This window comes from Mizuhopecten yessoensis, unplaced genomic scaffold (genome assembly GCF_002113885.1).
Source record: "Mizuhopecten yessoensis strain PY_sf001 unplaced genomic scaffold, ASM211388v2 scaffold1579, whole genome shotgun sequence".
Lineage (NCBI taxonomy): Eukaryota > Metazoa > Mollusca > Bivalvia > Pectinida > Pectinidae > Mizuhopecten > Mizuhopecten yessoensis.
The window spans coordinates 371,064-397,506 of record NW_018404117.1 but is presented as its reverse complement, the minus strand read 5'-3'; the positions used below and the strand labels follow the sequence as shown (position 1 = coordinate 397,506).

At 37.6% G+C, this 26,443-nt stretch overlaps 1 protein-coding gene across 2 annotated transcripts in view; it reads left to right on the top strand.

Moving 5' to 3' along the window:
* LOC110465330 (receptor-type tyrosine-protein phosphatase epsilon-like) overlaps positions 1-26,443 on the top strand; it is a 222,920-nt gene that overhangs the window by 452 nt on the left and 196,025 nt on the right. For both annotated transcript variants that reach the window (XM_021521082.1, XM_021521073.1), the window contains exon 2: positions 3,245-3,319. The gene's annotated coding sequence lies outside the window, so the exon portion shown is untranslated. The remainder of the gene's footprint in view (positions 1-3,244; positions 3,320-26,443) is intronic.

Below are 26,443 nucleotides of genomic sequence, written 5' to 3'. Positions count from 1 at the left end.
CTAGGTCTTGGGTATGTTTTGATTGCATGCATATAGCTACGTGTTAAACATTTTAGAAAGTTCAGATATGTGTGTCATTTCTTTTTTTACTTTAAACATTTGAAAATTGTGGAATTTATATACATTGGCTTCAATTCTAATTTCCTTTTTAATTTGTGCTAAATCTTTAAGAAGCCCTTGTATTTCTGTACAAGATATTCATTTTATCCATCAAATGTAGTTGTGATATTTAACTACATTGTTATATTTCTGGATTTTTATTTGAATATACCAATAGGGAGGCTAGAAGCTCAGAATATACCAAAAGGGGGGCTAGAAACTCAAAATATACCAATAGGGAGGCTAATTAAATAAAATACTATCATTAATCTATACTAGCTAACCCTTTCACCCCTATGTAACTTTAGTAGACTCTACCATGCATGGATATGGAGGGTTGCATTATGGTCTACAGTGGTGAAAGGGCTAAATTAAATCCGATTGAGGTGACATGGTATTTTTAGCCACTGTACACAATCCCCTATACCATGGACCTACTACTCTTAATCAAAACTTTATATCCCGGAGAGGTATTTTATATGAATACAGCTAGAAATGGTATTTTTATGTATTGTTGGTTTGGTACTGCAGATAACGATCTTATGCTCCATCAGGGGAAAAGAAACTTTGGTACACATATATGAGTAACACGATTCCCAGAAAGAGAGTAGTATGTCTAAAATATCTTTTCATTGATGTTGTGTAACTGTGGCAGTAAGAATGTGTATAATGAACTCCAATGTGCCTAGGAATTTATTTGGGTTATACGCAAAGATGTTCTAGCCACAAAAATGTCAGCCTTTACAGTAACTATAGCCAGGGATTACTAAGGTATAAATAGAAAATGAATGTGATATGCAGAAACTAATTATGTCAAATGTGGTTTTGACTAATTATTTATTTGCGTGTTAATTACATGTAAATTGCTCAGGGGACTAGGTTATATTTGATGGTGACCGTAGATGTTTAGGGTAATAACATTGCACTGTGCATAATTATATAGTTATTACTGTGATATATGAATATATTAAATACATTGACAGATATCTATTGAATACAATATTCATCTAGATCATACCAGCTTGGGTTACTATAGAACTCCCTTCACACTCCTTGGTAGCTGAGAGTCAATGCTTCAAGAAACAACAGGCTTCCAGATGTAAAATTGACCATTATATCTTTACAGTGGTTTTTGTGTCGCCTGCGAAAAGCTGGTGACACATACGTATTGCTTTGTCGGCGTCGGCGTCGTCCGAACAGAGGTTTTCGTGCGATAACTTGAGTTTCCTTGGGCCGATCAAACTCAAATCTCATGCAGTGCTTCCTTACCAAAAGTGCTTGCTTGGGATTGCTTTTCAGGTTCGAAGGTCAAAGGTTAATGTCACTGTTACTATAAATAGAAAATCTGTTTTCGTGCGATAACTTGAGTTTCCTTGGGTCGATCAAACTCAAATCTCATGCAGTGCTTTCTTACCAAAAGTGCTTGCTTGGGATTGCTTTTCAGGTTCGAAGGTCAAAGGTTAATGTCACTGGTACTATAAATAGAAAATCTGTTTTCGTGCAATATCTTGAGTTTCCTTGGGCCGATCAAACTCATATCTCATGCAGTGCTTCCTTACCAAAAGTGCTTGCTTGAGATTGCTTTTCAGGTTCGAAGGTCAAAGGTCAATGTCACCGTTACTATAAATAGAAAATCTGTTTTCGTGCGATAACTTGAGTTTCCTTGGGCCGTTCAAACTCAAATCTCATGCAGTGCTTTCTTACCAAAAGTGCTTGCTTGGGATTGCTTTTCAGGTCCGAAGGTCAAAGGTCAAGGTCACTGTTACTATAAATAGAAACTTCACTAAAACTGTATACTGGACGGCTTCGATCTACCACTTGACCCACCGTGTAAACCTCTGAAATGCCGTCTTACTCCAAATGTTATAGACAACATTAGCTGTTTAGCATCATAATCCACAAGTTTATTCATTTATTTATGGGAAACCATCCGACAAATCATACAAATAAAACTTGGAATTGAGACAATGAGTATCCATAGCAAGTTCCTTAAAACTCTCCCAGCTTCCTGCGCAGGCGACACATCCACTTGCGTGGAATTCTTGTCTGTGGAGTTTTGGCATTTTTAGTTAATTCAGGTTTGTTGAATTAGTAGTAATTTAAATGCTTAAAATATTTTAAGTAGTCATCATCATTTTTTCACTTTTGAGATTTTATCATCAAACTGAAGAAAAAAAGTTGCCATTATGTGAAAAGTGACCTTGATTTGACCTGTGAAAAGTGGTTCTTCTATGACCTATGGTCAATTAATTTTGATCTGTGGTCTGAGTGATCCCTGAAATAAAGTATGCTATTAAAGAAAAAAACACCTGGTATAGCTAAAAAGGTATATTATTTAAACACTGAAATGATTAATTAATCTTTCATTATAATTCTGGAAAGCTTTCATGAAAACTGAGGTCTGATTTCTGAGGTAGACCATCTATAAATGTATAATTAACGAGATCTCATTATCAAATCTATTCCGAGTCTTTAGATTAAGCTAGACCAAATGTTTGCTTTAGAAGTGAATAGACAAATGTGTTGACCATTCGTCGAGTTCGTTATAGAGGTTTTACACAATGAAGTTACAGCTGTTTACCATCATGATATGTTGACGAGCATTCCTGCTAGTTTGTGTGTTGACACAATTTTTACCTGCCTTACATGGTACATACCCTGTCTCTATGTCAATCACTGGAAACGAGCCGCCACTGAGGAGGAATCCTGCAGGCCGAATAGCATCTGAGCAGCAAGCCAGTGAAACATTGATTTTTTTTTTGCACTCAACTTCAACAGTTTAGTGTTTAATAGAGAAATGTGTTGTTCGATGATCACTGGACAGAACGCACTGGAGATTTAAAATACAAAAGGCAAATTGACCGGAAAGTTTGAACAGTAAATGGAAGGAGATATATTGACCAGTGATTATGATAATAACTGGACAAGCCGGACCTTCCTTAGCTTGTAGCTACAGCTGCTGGGTGTGTAATACACCTGATGAAGTCACGCTGGTTCTGTGATGTGACTGTAATCAAGACTAGGTCACTGATGTTTTAATAACGATGGGATACTCATCATCAACAGTGTATGCATACATTCCATTCACCTCAAAGATTGGTCATCTTTAAATAAAACTTTTCTCAGATTTCTTTTTCTTTTGCAGTGTCAGTTTTATATGAAACAATATTCGGTGAACTTTTGGATTTTGGATTTATGACACTATAAACAAAGATCTCAGGTAAGTGTTAATCTTTATTTCAAATATTAAGGTTTTATGTAGGTTCTTTATCACCATTATCAGGTTACAATAAATAGTTTTTTCATCACCATGGTTACATGCATACTTTAATCATATTGGTTTTTACATTGTCATGGTTACATGCCTTACCTTAATTATAAAGGTATATCCATTGCTGTGGCTACACGCCTTACATGAATTATGCTGGTCTTCCATCACCATGGTAAAATGCCTTACCTAGGAGGCACGACAGTCTAGTGGTCGTGACTGAAGGGTTGCGGGTTTGAGTCATATAATGGCACTGTTGTATCTTTGAATAATAAACTTTATCCGCTTCTTCCAGTCTACTCAGCTGTAAATGAGTACGTGGTTGGGCAGTGCTGGAATTATTGAATACTAGCTGTGAGTATCGAAATGGCAGCTCCGGCTGTATGCTCCCCAGGGAGTTGAGAAAGATATTGGCTGGTTGCAAAAGCCCTTAAACTTATATATGGATAATAATTTGTGAACCACTTTGAGACGACTTACAAACTAGGTTGTGATAAAGCGGTATATAAGAACCTCAAATTATTATTATTATTATAAATCATATATGACTGCCATTTCCATGGTTACATGCCTTGCCTCAATTATATAGATCTTCCCTCACAATGGACTCAATTGTATAGGTATTTCATTGCAATGGTTACATATCTTACCTTAATTATATATATCTTTCATCGCAATGGACTCACTTATAAAGGTTTTCCATTGGCAAGGTCATGGGCCTTACCCCAATTATATAGATCTTCCATTGCAATGGACTCAATTATATAGGTCTTCCACCTTAATGGACTCAAAGATAAAGGTCTTCAATTACCATGGTTACACGCCTTAACTCAATTATATAGTTCCTCCATCGCAATGGACTCAATTATATAGATTTTCCATTACCATAGTTACATTCATTACCTCAATTATATAGTTCCTCCATCACAATGGACTCAATTATATAGATTTTCCATTACCATAGTTACATTCGTTACCTCAATTATATAGGTCTTCCATCGCCATGGTTACATACCTTACCTCAATCATATAGATCTTCCATTGCAATGAACTCAATTATATAGGTTTGCCATTACTATGGTTACATGCCTTACTTTAATTATATGGGTCTTTAATCGCCTCGTTATATGTCTTACCTTCATTATATAGATCTTTCATCACCATGTTTACATGTTATACCTTAATTATATAGTTCAATCGCCATGGTTACATGCCATACATTAATCATATTGGTCTTCTTTTACCATAGATACATGTACATTTTGGTTACATGTTGTTGCTTGTGGAGTGATAATTGCTACGGTCACATCAGTCATTCTTAATTTACGGAAACTTTAACTCTGTGGCCATACTAGTTGTTAAAGAGTTTAGGCTTTGGGAACAATTGTTAAGGAGCTGTTAGCAAACTGGTTTAAAAGAAAACGATAAAGCTTTATAGAAGACGGTTTGGGCACCTCTGTTCTCCTCAATATTTTTCTTTATAAAAACAATCTGTAAGTAGGGACCCAACTGGAACTGAAAAGATAAAATATAACATGTGCACATTGGTCATTGGTTCTTAGGATAGCAGCTATGTACCCCTGCTTTACACTTGTTTTAAAGGTTTTATGTTGAGAGCACTGACTGGCAGTATTACATCTCCACATGGAATGAAGGGAGACATATTAGTACTGGTTCTCATTCTGGTGCTGTGGACCAAAATTAGGCCACTGTTACTTTGACTTTCACCTGTAGATCAAATTTCAAATAAGTGCAAAAATTTATATCTAAACTTTTGAGGATATATGTTGATGAAACTTAGAGAATAACAGTGCGTGCATCTGGTATGCATTTGTAGTGTTGAGTTATTTCACTGTGACCTTTACCTCTAGGTCAAAGCTCAAATAAGTGCCAACCAAACATACATTTTGGTTGTTAATTTAAGGGAAGCCATATTTTTTGTTCACAAAAACAAATCTTTAGTTTTATCAAGGGTTTGGTCTGTGAACTCGGTAGAGTTTTAACTGTCATTGTCCTGGAGATGGGACTGTAAAGATACAGGTATAACCTCTGTCTCATTTTACAACTGGGAGGTCTCATATTTTAAAAGTTGTTATATGAGCTGAACTCATAATAATAAGGTTCCCACCGGTTGTGTTATATATTGTGATCTGTGTATTTTAACATTCATATGTAATACAATACACCAATTCAATTCATTTCATTTGAAGACTTGGTTGTACATAATATTATTTCATTTTCAATTTCTGATTCAAACCTTTAGCTGAAATGGGTATAGTTACGCTAAGAATGAATAAAATGATTTCATTGTGCGATAGCATTTCTTAGGATAGCAGCTATGTACCCCTGCTTTACACTTGTTTTAAAGGTTTTATGTTGAGAGCACTGACTGGCAGTTTTACATCTCCACATGGAATGAAGGGAGACATATTAGTACTGGTTCTCATTCTGGTGCTGTGGACCAAAATTAGGCCACTGTTACTTTGACTTTCACCTGTAGATCAAAGTTCAAATAAGTGCAAAAATTTATATCTAAACTTTTGAGGATATATGTTGATGAAACTTAGAGAATCCCAGTGCGTGCATCTGGTATGCATTTGTAGTGTTGAGTTATTTCACTGTGACCTTTACCTCTAGGTCAAAGCTCAAATAAGTGCCAACCAAACATACATTTTGGTTGTTAATTTAAGGGAAGCCATATTTTTTGTTCACAAAAACAAATCTTTAGTTTTATCAAGGGTTTGGTCTGTGAACTCGGTAGAGTTTTAACTGTCATTGTCCTGGAGATGGGACTGTAAAGATACAGGTATAACCTCTGTCTCATTTTACAACTGGGAGGTCTCATATTTTAAAAGTTGTTATATGAGCTGAACTCATAATAATAAGGTTCCCACCGGTTGTGTTATATATTGTGATCTGTGTATTTTAACATTCATATGTAATACAATACACCAATTCAATTCATTTCATTTGAAGACTTTGATGTACATAATATTATTTCATTTTCAATTTCTGATTCAAACCTTTAGCTGAAATGGGTATAGTTACGCTAAGAATGAATAAAATGATTTCATTGTGCGATAGCATCTATATAGTGAAGCAAATAGGTAGTGGTTTACAGCCATTAAAAACACAATGCCATACCATTGTTAGTTTACCGTGTCGTCACTGACCCTATACCGCCAGTGTTCTCTTTCTGTTACAGAGATCTCCTTCACAAATCAATTGCAAGCTTTACGTTTTAATAACTAGTTACAGTGTTGTATGTGTAGGTGTATAGGTGGTTATGCTCGACCATGAATTATTGAGAGCTGTTTTGATTGTGACGGCTACGACGATTAATTTTGATAGTGTTTGGGTGACATAAGACAAATAATGATCCAATATTCTCCTAAACAAATCTTTTTCTCTTCTGTGGTTTGGTTTTAATTAAGCTTTTTTCTATATTGATAAGTCAAAGCAGCAATTATAATTTTGTTCTACTTTGTTCTAATTATAGTTTTTGATGGAATTTGCATGTAAAAAAAATGTCCTTATGCCCGCCGGGAGCTAACTCTTTCACAAATGATATATACATTTAAAAATCTGGTATATGAAGGTTTTTTGGTAAGATAAGTTTGACATTTGTTTAGTCGGGTCTTCATGAACAAGTTTGATTGAGGACCACACAGTCTAATTTGTACAATACTGTCTCAACTCATTCACTCCTGGAATTTCATAATGAACTAATTTCCGACCTTTGAACTGGAAAAGTTCAAATGTGTCTTTAGGGGTGAATGAGTTAATAAATGGGAAGTTTGATATGTAAATGCAAGGTTTCTAGATTATTAAGAAATCTGGTTTGATGCGTGACATTATTGATCGGCATACATTTCTTTCTTTCTATTATTTGTATTTAAATGAATGAATATAAAGAATTAATGCCAAGATTTTATAACAGGCTTGACAGTTAACTCTGAATAGCCTTTGAACTGGAAAAGTTCAAATGTGTCTTTCGGGGTGAATGAGTTAATAAATGGGAAGTTTGATATGTAAATGCAAGGTTTCTAGATTATTCAGAAATCTGGTTAGATGCGTGACATTATTGATCGGCATACATTTCTTTTTTTCTATTATTTGTATTTAAATGAATTGTTATAAAGAATTAATGCCAAGATTTTATAACAGACTTGACAGTTAACTCTGAATAGTTAGTATTAACAGTGTTACCAGGAGGGGATCAAATTGACCTCTCTGATAAAACCTTATATCAGCTGGCAAATGAAGATCCCTGTGACGTAACTTTTAAAATGTGTGTGACTTTCCATCTCTTGGGAACCTTCTAATTGGCAGAATGCAAATGACTTGTATTCCCTGGTGATGATCCGACATTCAATGTATCCCAGACCAAGTGATAAATGTAAGAACTCTACAAATCTTAGAGAAAGGATTTTTAGTCAAATGAATTGAATTTTCCTAATCAAGTAAAAAACAAAAACCAATGAGATTTTGGATAATTCAATTTAATTTTAAATAGGAAATGGTGGGAAGCATGACAGAGCTACCAGACTTCCAATCTGTGAGGGCTGTCATTATGCCTATATATGTTGAATGCCTTAAATAGGTTTTTGTGACATGTAAGTATTGGTAATTAAGGTTCCTCGTACCATTGCCAAAGCTGTAGTTGTGAATTGGAAAATATGGCATGGCGGTTAAGGATCCCTGTACCATTGATAAAATCTGTAGCTATTCAGTTGAATCTTTTAGAAATATACCTCGTTTTATTATCTTGTTGTGTTGTGCAAATTAAGAAAACTAATATTGTATGACCTGCGCGGGTCATAAGTTGGTCGTGGGTTAATTTTGTGGGCGTGGACGAAAGATGCGGGTCATTTAGCAGGTATGCCAATGAGGATCAAAGGTTCTGTAAAGTGGCTGATATGATATTTTTGGGGACTTGATCTCCTGCTCAAATATACTAGGCATATTTTAAACTAAAACAAAAGCTTCAGACACTTCCGTATTAGCTGCGTGAGCTATTCAAGGTCCATCGTATTAGTGAGCATGTTTTATTTCAGAATTTGTTAAGTGTTTTATGTGAATTTGCCAATAAGTTGTTATTTAGGGATCCCCATACCACTGCCAAAAACTGTAACAAATGATTGGAAACCCCTTTTTTCGGCATGATTATAACTTGGATAAAATATTTCTGAAACAAACATTGTACCTTGTGGGACTTTCATTAAAAATAAGACGAAATAGAAAAAAATAATCAACAAGTACGTGTTCTGAGTGTACAAAAATAAAGCAGGACTAGACCCTAGACTTTAGATTGTTATTCCATTGCTTTGACTGATTCAGCTACCTGGTTACTGGAAGTGTCCCAGACCGACTGTGCTACAGTTAAATCTGAACAGAAGATAAGGGGAATACTGTATATAGGAAAAACCAGAGAGCAGTGAGACAGGGTGCCTTAACCCTTTCACCACCGTATACGTAGACCATAATAAACTCATCCCCGTAAATGCATGGTAGAGTCTACTAAAGTTACCTAGGGGTGAGAGGGTAAAAAGTGAAGTAAACAACATAAACAAATGTGTGTGTTATGCTAACATTGCCTGATGTAAAGGGATCCAGACAGTGTAGTGTGATACCCCTGATGACTACAATAGCTGGTTTATGATGGCCGGGTAAATATGTAGTATCGAGTTACATTCTGTCACAGTATGTGGTTTCTGGGGTTTTATCACTATTTTATCACATCTGTGTCCTAAACATGATATATGTTGGTATTGTGTAGTGTATATATTGTTATGATTTGTCTGGCGCGTCAGTTTCACACCCATGATTAAGTACCATTATGTACACACTATTGGACACCGCAAAATAGCAGTCTTGAGATCTAGAATAAGGCTGGATCACATGGCACTGTAACCATATTCTGCCAAACTCTCTTCAAAATTATTCAAAATCATTGACAAAATATAATTTTTATGTTAATTTAAAAAATTGGGCTTGAGCACAAAATCTGAGTTTGAGCAGTTTCATGAATATGGGCCAGTGATTGAAATTAGGACACCAAGAGAAAGTATTTTAAAGGGTGTCTGAGGTCCGGATATCAGAGGCTGACATCTTTAAGGCTTTTTGGATGAAGGCTTTCTTGGGCTACTTACTTAGACAAGCTATTTCATAGGCTATCCAAGTGAACTAATTTCATAGGCTACCATGTGAGTTATTATCAAAAGATTGCTCATGCCACAAGGTGAATGCTTTCACAGAATAGCTAGAATTTAATTTTAAGTGTCATTGTGAATGGTCTCTGTGTATTTAGTCATTAGAGGGATTAAACTAATATCCACTGATGTGAATAATTTGAGATGCATTAATGCACATAAGATCAGAAGATTTCATTGGAATACTTCATGGTCTTGGATAATTCTATTATATCGTATTTATCCTGCAATAAGCTGAGGGGGCCAACACATAATTTCTAACTCCAAGTAGCGATCTGTGCCTACTATAGAAAAATGAAACATCATTTGTTGGGATTTTAACTGAAATGTATTAGATGTGAATGGGCTTATTACCAGGCATGGGCTTATTGCCAGGCATTGGCTTATTGCCAGGCATGGGCTTATTGCCAGGCATGGGCTTAAATGCTAGATAAATGTGGTACTTCTCTGCCATTCCCCAAGTATGGCTTAATTCTATAGCTCATATCCATACGGTCTTCCCTAAGTTTCGTGTAACAGACTATCTTTTTTTTCTTCTAAATTCCCTAAGAGTGGATGGTTTTGATATAAAAATATCCCCCATTGTTTACCTATAGTGATCATGCTGACTTTCACTTGTGATCTTTCACACATATTGGGGTTAGTTGACATCTGCAGCTAAAGATGGTTTGGTAGGTAGTGATGAGAACTTATTGTGTAGCCATTATTTTGTGATTGGTCCCACCAGGCATATAAAGTATCACATTCATCAAAGCCAAGCTGCAGGTAATATCCTGATGTAAAATTGTCATAATCTATCTCCAGACTTGGCTTTCTTAATACATGTACCAGCTGTCAGGTTAGCTGTATGACAGTGTTTTGGTCAAACTGTTCTGGTAGATGTGGGTTAGACTCTGAGGTTGAGGGTGTATGACAGTGTTTTGGCCAGACTGTTCTGGTAGACATGGGTTAGACTCTGAGGTTGAGGGTGTATGACAGTGTTATGGCCAGACTGTTCTGGTAGACATGGGTTAGACTCTGAGGTTGAGGGTGTATGACAGTGTTTTGGCCAGACTGTTCTGGTAGACATGGGTTAGACTCTGAGGTTGAGGGTGTATGACAGTGTTTTGGCCAGACTGTTCTGGTAGACATGGGTTAGACTCTGAGGTTGAGGGTGTATGACAGTGTTTTGGCCAGACTGTTCTGGTAGACATGGGTTAGACTCTGAGGTTGAGGGTGTATGACAGTGTTTTGGCCAGACTGTTCTGGTAGACATGGGTTAGACTCTGAGGTTGAGGGTGTATGACAGTGTTTTGGCCAGACTGTTCTGGTAGACATGGGTTAGACTCTGAGGTTGAGGGTGTATGACAGTGTTTTGGCCAGACTGTTCTGGTAGACATGGGTTAGACTCTGAGGTTGAGGGTGTATGACAGTGTTTTGGCCAGACTGTTCTGGTAGACATGGGTTAGACTCTGAGGTTGAGGGTGTATGACAGTGTTTTGGCCAGACTGTTCTGGTAGACATGGGTTAGACTCTGAGGTTGAGGGTGTATGACAGTGTTTTGGCCAGACTGTTCTGGTAGACATGGGTTAGACTCTGAGGTTGAGGGTGTATGACAGTGTTTTGGCCAGACTGTTCTGGTAGACATGGGTTAGACTCTGAGGTTGAGGGTGTATGACAGTGTTTTGGCCAGACTGTTCTGGTAGACATGGGTTAGACTCTGAGGTTGAGGGTGTATGACAGTGTTTTGGCCAGACTGTTCTGGTAGACATGGGTTAGACTCTGAGGTTGAGGGTGTATGACAGTGTTTTGGCCAGACTGTTCTGGTAGACATGGGTTAGACTCTGAGGTTGAGGGTGTATGACAGTGTTTTGGCCAGACTGTTCTGGTAGACATGGGTTAGACTCTGAGGTTGAGGGTGTATGACAGTGTTTTGGCCAGACTGTTCTGGTAGACATGGGTTAGACTCTGAGGTTGAGGGTGTATGACAGTGTTTTGGCCAGACTGTTCTGGTAGACATGGGTTAGACTCTGAGGTTGAGGGTGTATGACAGTGTTTTGGCCAGACTGTTCTGGTAGACATGGGTTAGACTCTGAGGTTGAGGGTGTATGACAGTGTTTTGGCCAGACTGTTCTGGTAGACATGGGTTAGACTCTGAGGTTGAGGGTGTATGACAGTGTTTTGGCCAGACTGTTCTGGTAGACATGGGTTAGACTCTGAGGTTGAGGGTGTATGACAGTGTTTTGGCCAGACTGTTCTGGTAGACATGGGTTAGACTCTGAGGTTGAGGGTGTATGACAGTGTTTTGGCCAGACTGTTCTGGTAGACATGGGTTAGACTCTGAGGTTGAGGGTGTATGACAGTGTTTTGGCCAGACTGTTCTGGTAGACATGGGTTAGACTCTGAGGTTGAGGGTGTATGACAGTGTTTTGGCCAGACTGTTCTGGTAGACATGGGTTAGACTCTGAGGTTGAGGGTGTATGACAGTGTTTTGGCCAGACTGTTCTGGTAGACATGGGTTAGACTCTGAGGTTGAGGGTGTATGACAGTGTTTTGGCCAGACTGTTCTGGTAGACATGGGTTAGACTCTGAGGTTGAGGGTGTATGACAGTGTTTTGGCCAGACTGTTCTGGTAGACATGGGTTAGACTCTGAGGTTGAGGGTGTATGACAGTGTTTTGGCCAGACTGTTCTGGTAGACATGGGTTAGTCTCTCGATTGATGTAGGACCCCTAAACAGGGTTTATAGAATAATTCTATAGGTATCATTTATTTTGGGGCAGCTTTTGGTCAAAGTGTTGAGTATCTGCATTATATTTAGTGTCTTATATAAATAAAAAACAGAAAATAGTTTGAAAGATACATTAAGGACATTAACTAACCCTTACTTTAAGAAATATTCGACCTTTTCTTTTGGTTTGCAAAAACAAATTACAATCAGTATCAAAAGTAAAAAGTGAGCGAATAACCCACATTAATGTCTACAATGGTCATTTCTGTATGGAATCAATACCTATCTACAAGGTCAGCTTAAATATCTGTCTATAAAGGTCAGCTTTATACAGCATAGATACCCCTCAATAAAGGTCAGATATACGCTTCCTAGAAACCTGTCTATAAAGGTCAGATCTGTACAACATAGATACCTCTCAATAAAGGTCAGATCTATGCATCATAGAAACCTGTCTATAAAGGTCAGATCTGTACAGCATAGATACCTCTCAATAAAGGTCAGATTTACACATCATAGAAACCTGTCTATAAAGGTCAGATCTGTACAGCATAGATACCTCTCAATAAAGGTCAGATCTATGCATCTTAGAAACCTGTGTATAAAAGTTAGATCTGTACAGCATAGATATCTCTCAATAAAGGTCAGATCTGTACAGCATAGATACCTCTCAATAAAGGTCAGATCTGTACAACATATATACCCCTCAATAAAGGTCGGATCTACACATCATAGAAACCTGTCTATAAAGGTCAGATCTGTACAACATAGATACCTCTCAATAAAGGCCAGATCTATGCATTATAGAAACCTGTCTATAAAGGTCAGATCTGTACAGCATAGATACCTCTCAATAAAGGTCAGATCTATGCATCTTAGAAACCTGTGTATAAAAGTTAGATCTGTACAGCATAGATATCTCTCAATCAAGGTCAGATCTGTACAGCATAGATACCTCTCAATAAAGATCAGATCTGTACAACATATATACCCCTCAATAAAGGTCGGATCTACACATCATAGAAACCTTTATAGACAGGTTTCTATAAAGGTCAGATCTGTACAGTATAGATACCTCTCAATAAAGGTCAGATCTATGCATCATAGAAACCTGTGTATAAAGGTTAAATCTGTACAGCATAGATACCTCTCAATAAAGGTCTGATCTGTACAACATATATACCCCTCAATAAAGGTCGGATCTACACATCATAGAAACCTGTGTATAAAGGTCAGATCTGTACAGTATAGATACCTCTCAATAAAGGTCAGATCAACACATCATAGAAAACTGTCTATGAAGCTCAGATCTCTACAGCCTAGATACCTCTCTATAAAGGTAAGAAATAAGCAACATAGAAACCTGTCCATAAAGGTCAGATCTGTACAGCATAGATACCTGTCTATAAAGGTAAGATCTGTACAACATAGATACCTCTCAATAAAGGTCAGATCTATGCATCTTAGAAACCTGTGTATAAAAGTTAGATCTGTACATCATAGATATCTCTCAATAAAGGTCAGATCTGTACAGCATAGATCCCTCTCAATAAAGGTCAGATCTGTACAACATAGATACCTCTCAATAAAGGCCAGATCTATGCATTATAGAAACCTGTCTATAAAGGTCAGATCTGTACAGCATAGATACCTGTCTATAAAGGTAAGATCTGTACAACATAGATACCTCTCAATAAAGGTCAGATCTATGCATCATAGAAACCTGTGTATAAAGGTTAAATCTGTACAGCATAGATACCTCTCAATAAAGATCAGATCTGTACAACATATATACCCCTCAATAAAGGTCGGATCTACACATCATAGAAACCTGTGTATAAAGGTCAGATCTGTACAGTATAGATACCTCTCAATAAAGGTCAGATCAACACATCATAGAAAACTGTCTATGAAGCTCAGATCTGTACAGCCTAGATACCTCTCTATAAAGGTAAGAAATAAACAACATAGAAACCTTTCCATAAAGGTCAGATCTGTACAGCATAGATACCTCTCAATAAAGGTCAGATCTGTACAGCATAGATACCTGTCTATAAAGGTCAGATCTGTACAACATAGATACCTCTCAATAAAGGCCAGATCTATGCATTATAGAAACCTGTCTATAAAGGTCAGATCTGTACAGCATAGATACCTCAATAAAGGTCAGATCTGTACAGCATAGATACCTCTCAATAAAGGTCGGATCTACACATCATAGAAACCTGTCTATAAAGGTCAGATCTGTACAGTATAGATACCTCTCAATAAAGGTCAGATCAACACATCATAGAAATCTGTCTATGAAGCTCAGATCTGTTCAGCCTAGATACCTCTCTATAAAGGTAAGAAATAAACGGCATAAATACTTGCCTATAAAGGTCAGCTCTGTGTAGCATAAATGCCTGTTTAGAAATGTCAGCTCTGTGTAGCATAAATACTTGTCTGTAATGGTTATATCAAAGTAGCATAAATGCCTGTCTATAATGGACAGATCAAAGTAGCATAAAAACCTGTCTATAAAGTAACCCGGAGTTAGCATTAATGCCAGTCTGTAAAGCTTACCTGTGTTTAGGTTATAGTCCGGATTTTCTCTGCCAAGGCATTGTGGTGATTTTTTTGATATTATACTTATATGTGTTCAGATTTGGCATTGCCAGACTATATGTGGTTGAGCAGGCTGAATTGAGAAAATGTGGAGTTGTCTGTCGCCCAATACCTGTCTGTAAATGCCAGAGGGTATTCCATTTTTTTTCTTCATTACAAACTTCTGTTTCAAACCTCTGTCTATAAATGACATTTTTATTCAATTCCCCTCTGTATTAAACCAACCTGTCTATGCTTGAGGCTTTCGTTTGTTCACATCTGTATTAACGCCACCTGCCCATATACTTGAGGCTTTCGTTTGTTCACATCTGTATTAACGTCACATGTCCATACTTCAAACGCTTTTGTTCGTTCACATCTGTATTAACGCCACCTGCCCCTTTACTTGACGCTTTTGTTTGTTCACATCTTTATTAACGCCACCTGCCCATATACTTGAGTCTTTCGTTTGTTCACATCTGTATTAACGTCGCATGTCCATACTTCAAACGCTTTTGTTTGCTTACATCTGTATTAACGCCACCTGCCCATATACTCGACGCTTTTGTCTGTTCACATCTGTATTAACGTCACATGTCCATACTTCAAACGCTTTTGTTTGCTTACATCTGTATTAACGCCACCTGCCCATATATTTGACGCTTTTGTTTGTTCACATCTGTATAACCCCACCTGCCCATATACTTGACGCTTTTGATTGTTCACATCTGTATTAACGCCACCTGCCCCTTTACTTGACGCTTTTGTTTGTTCACATCGGTATTAACGCCACCTGCCCATATACTTGAGTCTTTCGTTTGTTCACATCTGTATTAACGCCACCTGCCCACATACTTGACGCTTTTGTTTGTTCACATCTTTATTAACGCCACCTGCCCATATACTTGAGTCTTTCGTTTGTTCACATCTGTATTAACGTCGCATGTCCATACTTCAAACGCTTTTGTTCGTTCACATCTGTATTAACGCCACCTGCCCACATACTTGACGCTTTTGTTTGTTCACATCGGTATTAACGCCACCTGCCCATATACTTGAGTCTTTCGTTTGTTCACATCTGTATTAACGTCACATGTCCATATACTTGACGCTTTTGTTTGTTCACATCTGTATTAACGCCACCTCCCGTATATATATACTTGACACTTTTGTCAGTTTGCTCTGTATAAAGACATCCTGTCTATAAATTACATTTATCACAGATAAAAAGTAAAATATCTTTACAACACTACCTTAACAACAAAAGAATTTGGTTTTCTACAAATGGTAAGATTTTCTGCATTACACGTAATTTGAAATTCAAAGCAGATGCTTGGCTTTTGCTTTGAATTTCAAATTACGTGTAATGCAGAAAATCTTTTCTTTTTGTAGAAAACCAAATTCTTTTGTTGTTAAGGTTGTGTTGTAAAGATATTTTACTTTTTATCTGTGATAAATTCCTAAGTGTTAGATATCTAGTTGAGTGGGAACGAGTATGTCTGACCCTATGGCATATATCTTACACGTCTGAGCCAATGAAAACATTGTACATACTGTCAACTAAAGTGAGTAGTAATGACATTGATACAAGATTTTTCTTGTAGTATTTAAGATTTATACTCTTTGTAGAGAAACTGGTGTTAAACATTAGGTCAATCAAGTCAGCATTTCTCTGTCTGGTCCATCACTTCTCAACACTCATGTAACTATAGAAACATGTAATCAGCACTTAGGTACTCAAAGGTTTAATGAGAGTTTTTAATGTGTCTGATCTTTTGAACATTTGTATAGTGCTGGGGTGAGAATGACACCCTCCAGGCTGCTCGAGTGTGGTGTGTAATTTCAATTATTTTGTTATGTCATGAAGGCCAAGGTCATAATAGAAAGGTGAAGGTCAATTGTTTTTTTCACACATAGATGAAATTCTCTGATGGGCTGAAGACATCAAAGTGTTATGAGGAGTATGGTGGCTGACAAGCTGGCTACAAAATATTGACTGCTAACCACACTTGGGATTCATCCAGTCATTTTTATATTTTGATGGCTCCATTTCTCACAAATAAAACGGTTACATATAGCTATGTCTATCAAATCAGACATGCTTTTGGACACTCTAAGACTCATTGAAAACACAATAAACGTTCCAAGTTATTTGATATTTGAAACTGACTGAAAGAATTGGTTTAGAATGCTCTGTGCCTTTAGAATGATATCTGGTCCAAAGGGAGATAATCCTGTGGTAGACATATACATCATGTAAATAAAGTACACATACTTGTATAGATCAAAGGATCAGTTGGTAAACTAATGACACAAGGGACGTCATACAGCTTCTTGTCTGATTTTTTCAGTCTACATCTAATGTATTTTTGCTTTTTTTTGTTTTACTAAAAATCAAAGATTGCTGTTTTTTTCACATGTTTTTCTCCTAATGGGTTTTGAGATTACATCAAGGTTTTTTGTCTGACAATAGAGTGTTGTAGGTCTAATGTCCTTTTTGTCTGACAATAGAGTGTTGTAGGTCTAATGTCCTTTTTGTCTGACAATAGAGTGTTGTAGGTCTAATGTACTTTTTGTCTGACAATAGAGTGTTGTAAGTCTAATGTACTTTTTGTCTGACAATAGATTGTTGTAGGTCTAATGTACTTTTTGTTGAAGTGTTGCAGGTTTTGTGTACCTTTTGTTTGATCATGTTACTGTTACATGTCCCTTGAATCTTTCTTGATCAATTCAGACCTACATGCTTTTGTTTGCGTGTAACAGGTCCAATGTACCTTTTGTTTGATTAAATGTCATGTGCCCTTCACACCTTTTATTTTAAGTGTTGGACCTGTAAGTGCTGTTACCAGACTGCAGATAGCCTAGGCTAGTAGAGTTCAGTTCACAGTGCCTGCTGTCCGGTAACTGTTTTAGAAGTCTTATTATACAAAAGGGACTAACCGGCTAGTAGAGCTGTTGTCAGGGCCTGTTGTCAAGGGAACTGTTCCAGCAGCCTTGAAATACATAGGCACAAGAAACTTACGGTCTGGTCTATAGTTCACTTCTCAGGGCCTGTTGTCAAGGTAACTGTTCCAGCAGCCTTGAAATACATAGGCACAAGAAACTTACGGTCTGGTCTATAGTTCACTTCTCAGGGCCTGTTGTCATATGGTGGCTGTAGCATCAGCTTTATATTAATTGATTGATTGATTAGCTTTACATGCATCCGCTTCCCTAACCGAGTAGATCGGTTATCCAGCAGACGAAGAAAAGACAGGAAAAGAGTAGAAGGGATAAGGTATGGAGTAAAGGAATAGAAAAGGGAGACAGGGGAGAGAAGGAGCCATTTATCCTATGTGTAATTAACGTATAAATCTATTTTTTGTAAGACGACTCCTATGCCTAATGTTAGGTTAATACTAATACTAGCCGTATAGCAGCACCAAGCTTGGACCGGAAGTGAGGTACTGAGCCGCCGCCAGCTACACCAGATCCTGACTATTCTATAAAGTTTTATATATTTTGGAGTCCTTCTAAATGTCTAATAAAGAGAGCCTATAGTTCTAACGGCCAAAAATGAATCTTACCCTATCCTGTGTCGGTGTTATTAGCCTACTCTTTTTTGGACAGCTCTTACATGGGCCACCATTTATAGTCCCATTCAACGGACTGTGTGTTAGTGGTTAGTGGTTAGAGTCATGCAGGTGCTATTTTTTGTGTTTTTTGTCCGTTCATGTAATTCACTGCTCATCATTCTTCACTTTAAATAAAGCTGACTGTACTTTACCAATGTCGTCTTTCTTATAAACCTCTCCATGTCTTTCTTTATATAGACAAAAAGGACTTATAGCCGAGTCTAGTTCACTTGTCAGAGCCTGTTGTAAGGGTAACTGTTCCAGCAAAGCCTTATATTGACAAGAAGGATTTGTAGCCTAATCAATATGGTTCAGTAATGTCAGGGCCTGTTGGGGATGTTGTCAGGGTAACTGTATTAGTAGCCTAGTCTAGTTCACTTGTCAGGGCCTGTTGTCAAGGTAACTGTTCCAGCAGACTTATATAGACAAGAAGGATGTGTAGCCTATAGTTGATCTGGTTCAGTAAAATCAGGGCCTGTTGTCAGGGTAACAAATTTTGTTCCTGGCTGATAACTTTGGTATCTATGGACCGATGTACATGAAACTTGGTCAAGATGTTCAGTTCACAAAAATACACATTGAGGTAAAAAGTCAAGGTCATAGGTCAAGGTCTTTAGGTTCAAAGGTCAAGGTCAAATTTTACATCTTTTCACTGATGAACATTTTGTTATGACAGGATGCAGCAAAGTTGATCAGAATTAAACAAGGTGTCAACTGATCTAAGGTCAAGGTCCTCGGGTCAGGGGTCACGGTCAAATTTTGTAGCTTTTCACTGGTGAACATTTCGCTATGACATTATGAAGCAAAGTTGTTCGTAATTTAACAAAGAGACACACTGAGGTAAAAAGTCAAGGTCAAAGGTCAAGGTCAATAGATTCAAAGGTCAAGGTCAAATTTTGCATCTTTTCAATTATGAACATTTTGTTATGACATGATGAAGCAAAGTTGATCAGAATTAAACAATCAGTCGACTGACCAAAGGTCAAGGTCATTAGGTCAAAGGTCAAGGTTAAATTTTGTATATATTCACTGGTGAACATTTCGCTATGACACTTTGAAGCAATGTTGCTCAGAATTAAACAAGGAGTCAATTGACCAAAGGTCAAGGTCATTAGGTCAAAGGTCAAGGTCAAATTTTGCATGTTTTCAATTATGAACATTTTGTTATGATATTACGAAGTAAAGTTGGTCTGAATTGAAGAATAAGTCAACTGACCAAAGATCAGGGTCACTGGGTTAATGGTCAAGGTCATTTTGGGTCCAAAGGTCAAAGACAAAGTGGATCTCTGACTTTGACCCTGGCTCTTGATGGAGGCGGTATATAAGGTGAAATAAAACAAATCAAAGCTTACAAATGAGTGTTGCTCTGGTATTTACATTTCTGCTAGCCCAGCAAATAAGGAGGTGGAAGGAAACTAGACTCACATCATAGTACATGTAAAATGTATATCTTGCTTCCGTGCGATTCTTTTTGAAGTCCAAAGGTCAAACGTCAAACTCAGCTATATGGGCAGATCGCTTCTCGATGATTATGGGGGATATATATTGCCACAAGACGGGGCCCTTACTGACCTGTCAGTGTTCTAGTTGTATTAGAAGCCTAGTCTAGTTCACTTGTCAGGGCCTGTTGTCAGGGTAACTATTAGTAGCCTTGTCTAGTTCACATGTCAGGGCCTGTTTGCAGGATAACTATTAGTAGCCTAGTCAAGTTCCCTTGTCTTGGCCTGTTGTCACGGTAACTGTTCCAGCAGCCTTTATACATATGCACAAGAAATAACAGTGTATTTAAGTTCTGTTGTCAGGGCCTGTTGTCAGGGCCTATTGTCAGGGTAACTGTTCCAGCAGCCTTATATAGACAAGAAGGATTTGTAGCCTAGTTGAGTTCACTTGTCAGAGCCTGTTGTGAGGGCCTTTCTGTTTTCAGGGAAACTCTTCTAGTAGCCATATATAGACAAAAGGGAATTATAGCTTAGTCTAGTTCACTTGTCAGGGCCTGTTGTCACGGTGACTATACAGCAGCTTTTTATAGACATGAGGGACATTAGATAGTGCCAACATTTGTCTGTACTCACCAAATCTCAATCACATCAGTCCCTGATATAGAATCATTTAAGAAGAAGACTGTTGAAGATCTTTGTTGTGGTTTTCTTTTTCAAAGATACACTGCAAAACTCACAATAGCTGTGAATGAGTAAAAACCTGGCCCACTTGTTGACATTATTTCTTGAATTGAAAGTTATCCCAAAATATAAGTTATAATTTAACAATGAAACGGAATAAAAGGGTAAATTAGTAACTAATGATTTAAAGAAATTAATAGTGATACAAATTCAGGTGAAAGGAAATCATTTACATGCAGACAAGTAAGATACAATCCTGCTTAACAGATACAGGGGCATAGCTAGCCCTTGTTTGTAGTGGATTCATACATTGTAACAGTACTGTCCATTAGGTACTCTGTGATAGACCCATACATTGTAATAGTACTGTCCATTAGGTACTCTGTGATAGACATATACATTGTAACAGTACTGTCATTAGATACTCTGTGTTAGACCCATACATTGTAACAGTACTGTCCATTAGGTACTCTGTGATAGACCTATACATTGTAACAGTACTGTCATTAGGTACTCTGTGATAGACCTATACGTTGTAACAGTACTGTCATTTGATACTCTGTGATAGAACCATACATTGTAACAGTACTGTCCACATGGTACTCTGTGATAGACCCATACATTGTAACAGTACTGTCATTAGATACTCTATGATAGACCTATACATTGTAACAGTACTGTCATTTGATACTCTGTGATAGAACCATACATTGTAACAGTACTGTCCATTAGATACTCTGTGATAGACCCATACATTGTAACAGTACTGTGATTAGATACTCTATGATAGACCTATACGTTGTAACAGTACTGTCATTTGATACTCTGTGATAGAACCATACATTGTAACAGTACTGTCCATATGGTACTCTGTGATATCGATAGACCCATACATTGTAACAGTATACTGTCCATTAGATACTCTGTGATAGACCCATACATTGTAACAGTACTGTCCATTAGATACTCTGTGATAGACCCATACATTGTAACAGTACTGTCCATTAGATACTCTGTGATAGACCCATACATTGTAACAGTACTGTCCATTAGATACTCTGTGATAGACCCATACATTGTAACAGTACTGTCCATTAGGTACTCTGTGATAGACCCATACATTGTAACAGTACTGTCCATTAGATACTCTGTGATAGACCCATACATTGTAACAGTACTGTCCATTAGATACTCTGTGATAGACCCATACATTGTAACAGTACTGTCCATTAGGTACTCTGTGATAGACCCATACATTGTAACAGTACTGTCCATTAGATACTCTGTGATAGACCCATACATTGTAACAGTACTGTCCATTAGATACTCTGTGATAGACCCATACATTGTAACAGTACTGTCCATTAGGTACTCTGTGATAGACCCATACATTGTAACAGTACTGTCCATATGGTACTCTGTGATATCGATAGACCCATACATTGTAACAGTATACTGTCCATTAGATACTCTGTGATAGACCCATACATTGTAACAGTACTGTCCATTAGATACTCTGTGATAGACCCATACATTGTAACAGTACTGTCCATTAGGTACTCTGTGATAGACCCATACATTGTAACAGTACTGTCCATTAGGTACTCTGTGATAGACCCATACATTGTAACAGTACTGTCCATTTGATACTCTGTGATAGAACCATACATTGTAACAGTACTGTCATTAGATACTCTTTGGTAGAGCTATACATTGTAACAGTATACTGTCCATTAGGTACTCTGTGATAGACCCATACATTGTAACATTATACTGTCCATTAGATACTCTGTGGTAGACCTATACATTGTAACAGTACTGTCCATTAGGTACTCTGTGATAGACCCATACATTGTAACAGTACTGTCATTAGATACTCTGCGTTAGACCCAGACATTGTAACAGTACTGTCCATAAGGTACTCTGTGATAGACCCATACATTGTAACAGTATACTGTCCATTAGATACTCTGTGGTAGACCTATACATTGTAACAGTACTGTCCATTAGGTACTCTGTGGTAGACCCATACATTGTAACAGTACTGTCATTAGATACTCTGCGTTAGACCCAGACATTGTAACAGTATACTGTCCATTAGATACTCTGTGATAGACCCATACATTGTAACAGTACTGTCCATTAGATACTCTGTGGTAGACCTATACATTGTAACAGTACTGTCCATTAGGTACTCTGTGGTAGACCCATACATTGTAACAGTACTGTCCATTAGGTACTCTGTGATAGACCCATACATTGTAACAGTACTGTCATTAGATACTCTGTGATAGACCCATACATTGTAACAGTACTGTCCATATGGTACTCTGTGATAGACCCATACATTGTAACAGTATACTGTCCATCAGGTACTCTGTGATAGACCCATACATTGTAACAGTATACTGTCCATTAGTTACTCTGTGATAGACCCATACATTGTAACAGTACTGTCCATATGGTACTCTGTGATAGACCCATACATTGTAACAGTATACTGTCCATCAGGTACTCTGTGATAGACCCATACATTGTAACAGTATACTGTCCATTAGTTACTCTGTGATAGACCCATACATTGTAACAGTACTGTCCATATGGTACTCTGTGATAGACCCATACATTGTAACAGTATACTGTCCATCAGGTACTCTGTGATAGACCCATACATTGTAACAGTATACTGTCCATTAGGTACTCTGTGATAGACCCATACATTGTAACAGTACTGTCCATTAGGTACTCGGTGATAGACCCAGCTGCCATTATTTGTTGTGCTGGTCTTTATCTGTCTTCAATTTGTGTTATGATGGAAACAATGGCAAGAAACCAATAGTCCAAGAGAATTGCGTGACATTGGCGGTGATATTGTCCGTGACACGGCCATATGATTGTGTGCTCTGGGACCTCACTAATGTCGCAGGAAAGGTCTCACACATACCTTTATAATAACAACTTCCTGTACCAGCATTGAGACCAATTTGTATCGGACATTCACGAATATGGGTTGCGTGGACAGCTATATTTCACTTGAAACGCTCGCAACATGTACAGTTGCGTGGCTAACTTTACGCGTGTCTATATGACCTCCGTTTGTGTGACAGTGATGTACCTACCTAACCATACTGAATTGATGAACACACTGAATGATGTTATGATAAAAAAAATTGTTGAAGACTTATTTACTTATACCTATAAGGAACTAACATAAATGTATAAGTATCTGACAATGAAACAGAATATCAACAGCTTTGGACACACACATCATGTGACTTATAAATATATCTAAGGAAAGCATATAAAAACACATTATGACACATTATATAAGGGACACATACATTGTGACTTACATATAGGGATCTTGGATTTTTCATTTTGTCTCTGTTTTCAATAAACTCCCACGAATACTTGCGTCCTGAAAATCTATAGATTTATTTTCAGAGACCATTTGTACCACAGTCATTAGAATTTTTTTTTTTTAGGAAATACATGTAGTAAATTGTATCATTATGTAAACAGATGAAATCAAAAAATATATCAATGCAGGTTTTTAGGTCACCTGAGACAAAGTCTCAAGTGACCTATTGCTATCGCCTTTTGTCCGTCGTCGTGCGTCGTCCGTCGTGCGTCCGTAAACAATTTACATTTTCAACTTCTTCTCCAAAACCACTAAACCAAATTCAATGAAATTTTGCAGGAACCTTCCATGGACAAAGGTCAACAAAAATAGTTGCTGGTTTAGTCCCAAGCCCCCAGGGGCCTGAGGGTCGGGGCCAAAAAGGGTAAAATTGACTAACATTTCAAAAATCTTCTTCTCAAGACCCAGATATGGTAGAACCAAATACTCTTCATAGATGAAAGGGTCTTAAGGTGCTTTACCAATATTGTGAATTTCTTGACTCTGGGGTCTCACGTTTTCCCCTGGGGAGGGGGTAAACTTTACTATAGTTTATATAGGGAAATCACATTTTGGACCAACATTTGTTTAATTTCCATTGGAGGTCATTGAATTTAGGTTAGCATTATCAGTATTAGGTAGCAGTTTGATAGTATGCACATATCAGCCCTGACTGACCCCCCCGGGGCTGATGGGTGGGGCCAAAAAGGGTTGAATTGACTGAAATTTCAAGACCAAGATATGGTAGAATCAAACACTCTCCATAGATGGAAGGGTCTTAGTCTTAAGGTTTATGACCCTAGGGTCTCACGTTTACACCCTAGGGAAGGAAGGGTGGGGAGAGAGGGGGGCAAAATTTATTTTGGTTTATAATGGCAAATGATACTTTGAATATTACATTTTGAGCCAGCCCTACCCCCAAGGGCTGTAGGGTGGGGCCCAAAGGAGTCAGTGTGCTAAAATTTCTTCATTTTCCTTGTTTAGAATCAGAGGTGCTAGTTTCAAATACTTTTTAGTCTTAAATCTGTATGCTAGATATTGAATAAGGTGGTTTTATTGTTTTTTGTCACTTTGAATAATATTTCTGTTCATGTTAGAAACAAAATCAACTCTCTGTATAAATATATCAGGTGACCGTTAAGGCCCATGGGCCTCTTGTTTTCAGAGGTTTTACACCGAAAGCTACCAGAATTTGACAGGATCTTTGGAAAAGAGGCAAAATAGAATTCAACAAGTGTACATAATACAACTGTATAATTATTTTAGAAATATTTTACATTGATATATCAATTTTAAAGTCAGAAGAAGGGAGCAGCAATATATGTGCATTTGTTACATCTTATGTGGTTAACTATATATAGACACCCATCATTGAATCATCGCATTGCATATCGTTAACATCACATTGCATATCGTTCTGATGTCCAGAATATGTGACAACATGTTAGCTGAAGTTTGAATCGTGGCTATATGGATGGAAACTCACTGTAATCAAACATTAACAGATTGATTGAGATATAATGGACAATGCTGTTTGAGAGATCTCCACTCCGTAAACACAGACTCCAGGGAAATAATGGACAATGCTGTGTGAGAGATCTCCACTCCGTAAACACAGACTCCAGGGAAATAATGGACAATGCTGTGTGAGAGATCTCCACTCCGTAAACACAGACTCCAGGGAAATAATGGACAATGCTGTGTGAGAGATCTCCACTCCGTAAACACAGACTCCAGGGAAATAATGGACAATGCTGTGTGAGAGATCTCCACTCCGTAAACACAGACTCCAGGGAAATAATGGACAATGCTGTGTGGGAGATCTCCACTCCATAAACACGGACTCCAGGGAATTTCTTGAGAGAGCTTCTCTGATGGAAATATTAATACATGGACTTTGGTTTTGTTTATTTTCAGATTTTTAGGTTACCTGACCATAGGTCATGGTAACCTATTGTGATAGCCTTTTGTCCGTCGTCTGTTAACTTTTCCTTGTGAACACGATAACTTCAGTAAATGTTAACCAAGTTTGATGAAACTTTGTATGCAGCCATATATTAATAAGATCTCAGATGAGTTCGAAAATGGGATTTATTGGACAGTAACTTACAGAGTTATTGCCCTTTGTAATATTATTATTGGACCTTGTGAATAGATTATTACTTCACTTTATCTGTAGCCAGTTTTCTCGTGGTAAATTTAACAGATACATTCTCTGGGGTGGCTATGAGTCTAGTCGCTTCTCTGGATGCCTCCAGAGTCTAGTGACTTCTCTTGCCTTCTTCGGAGTCTAGCGTTTCCAATTCATAGTCTTTTATAGCTTCTCCATGGATATTAGGAGTCTAGTCGCTTCTCTGGTACTTTCAGAGTCTAGCTGCTTCTCTTGTTTTCTTTGGAGTCTAGCTCGCGCTCTTTATCAAGCTTCTCTGTGACTT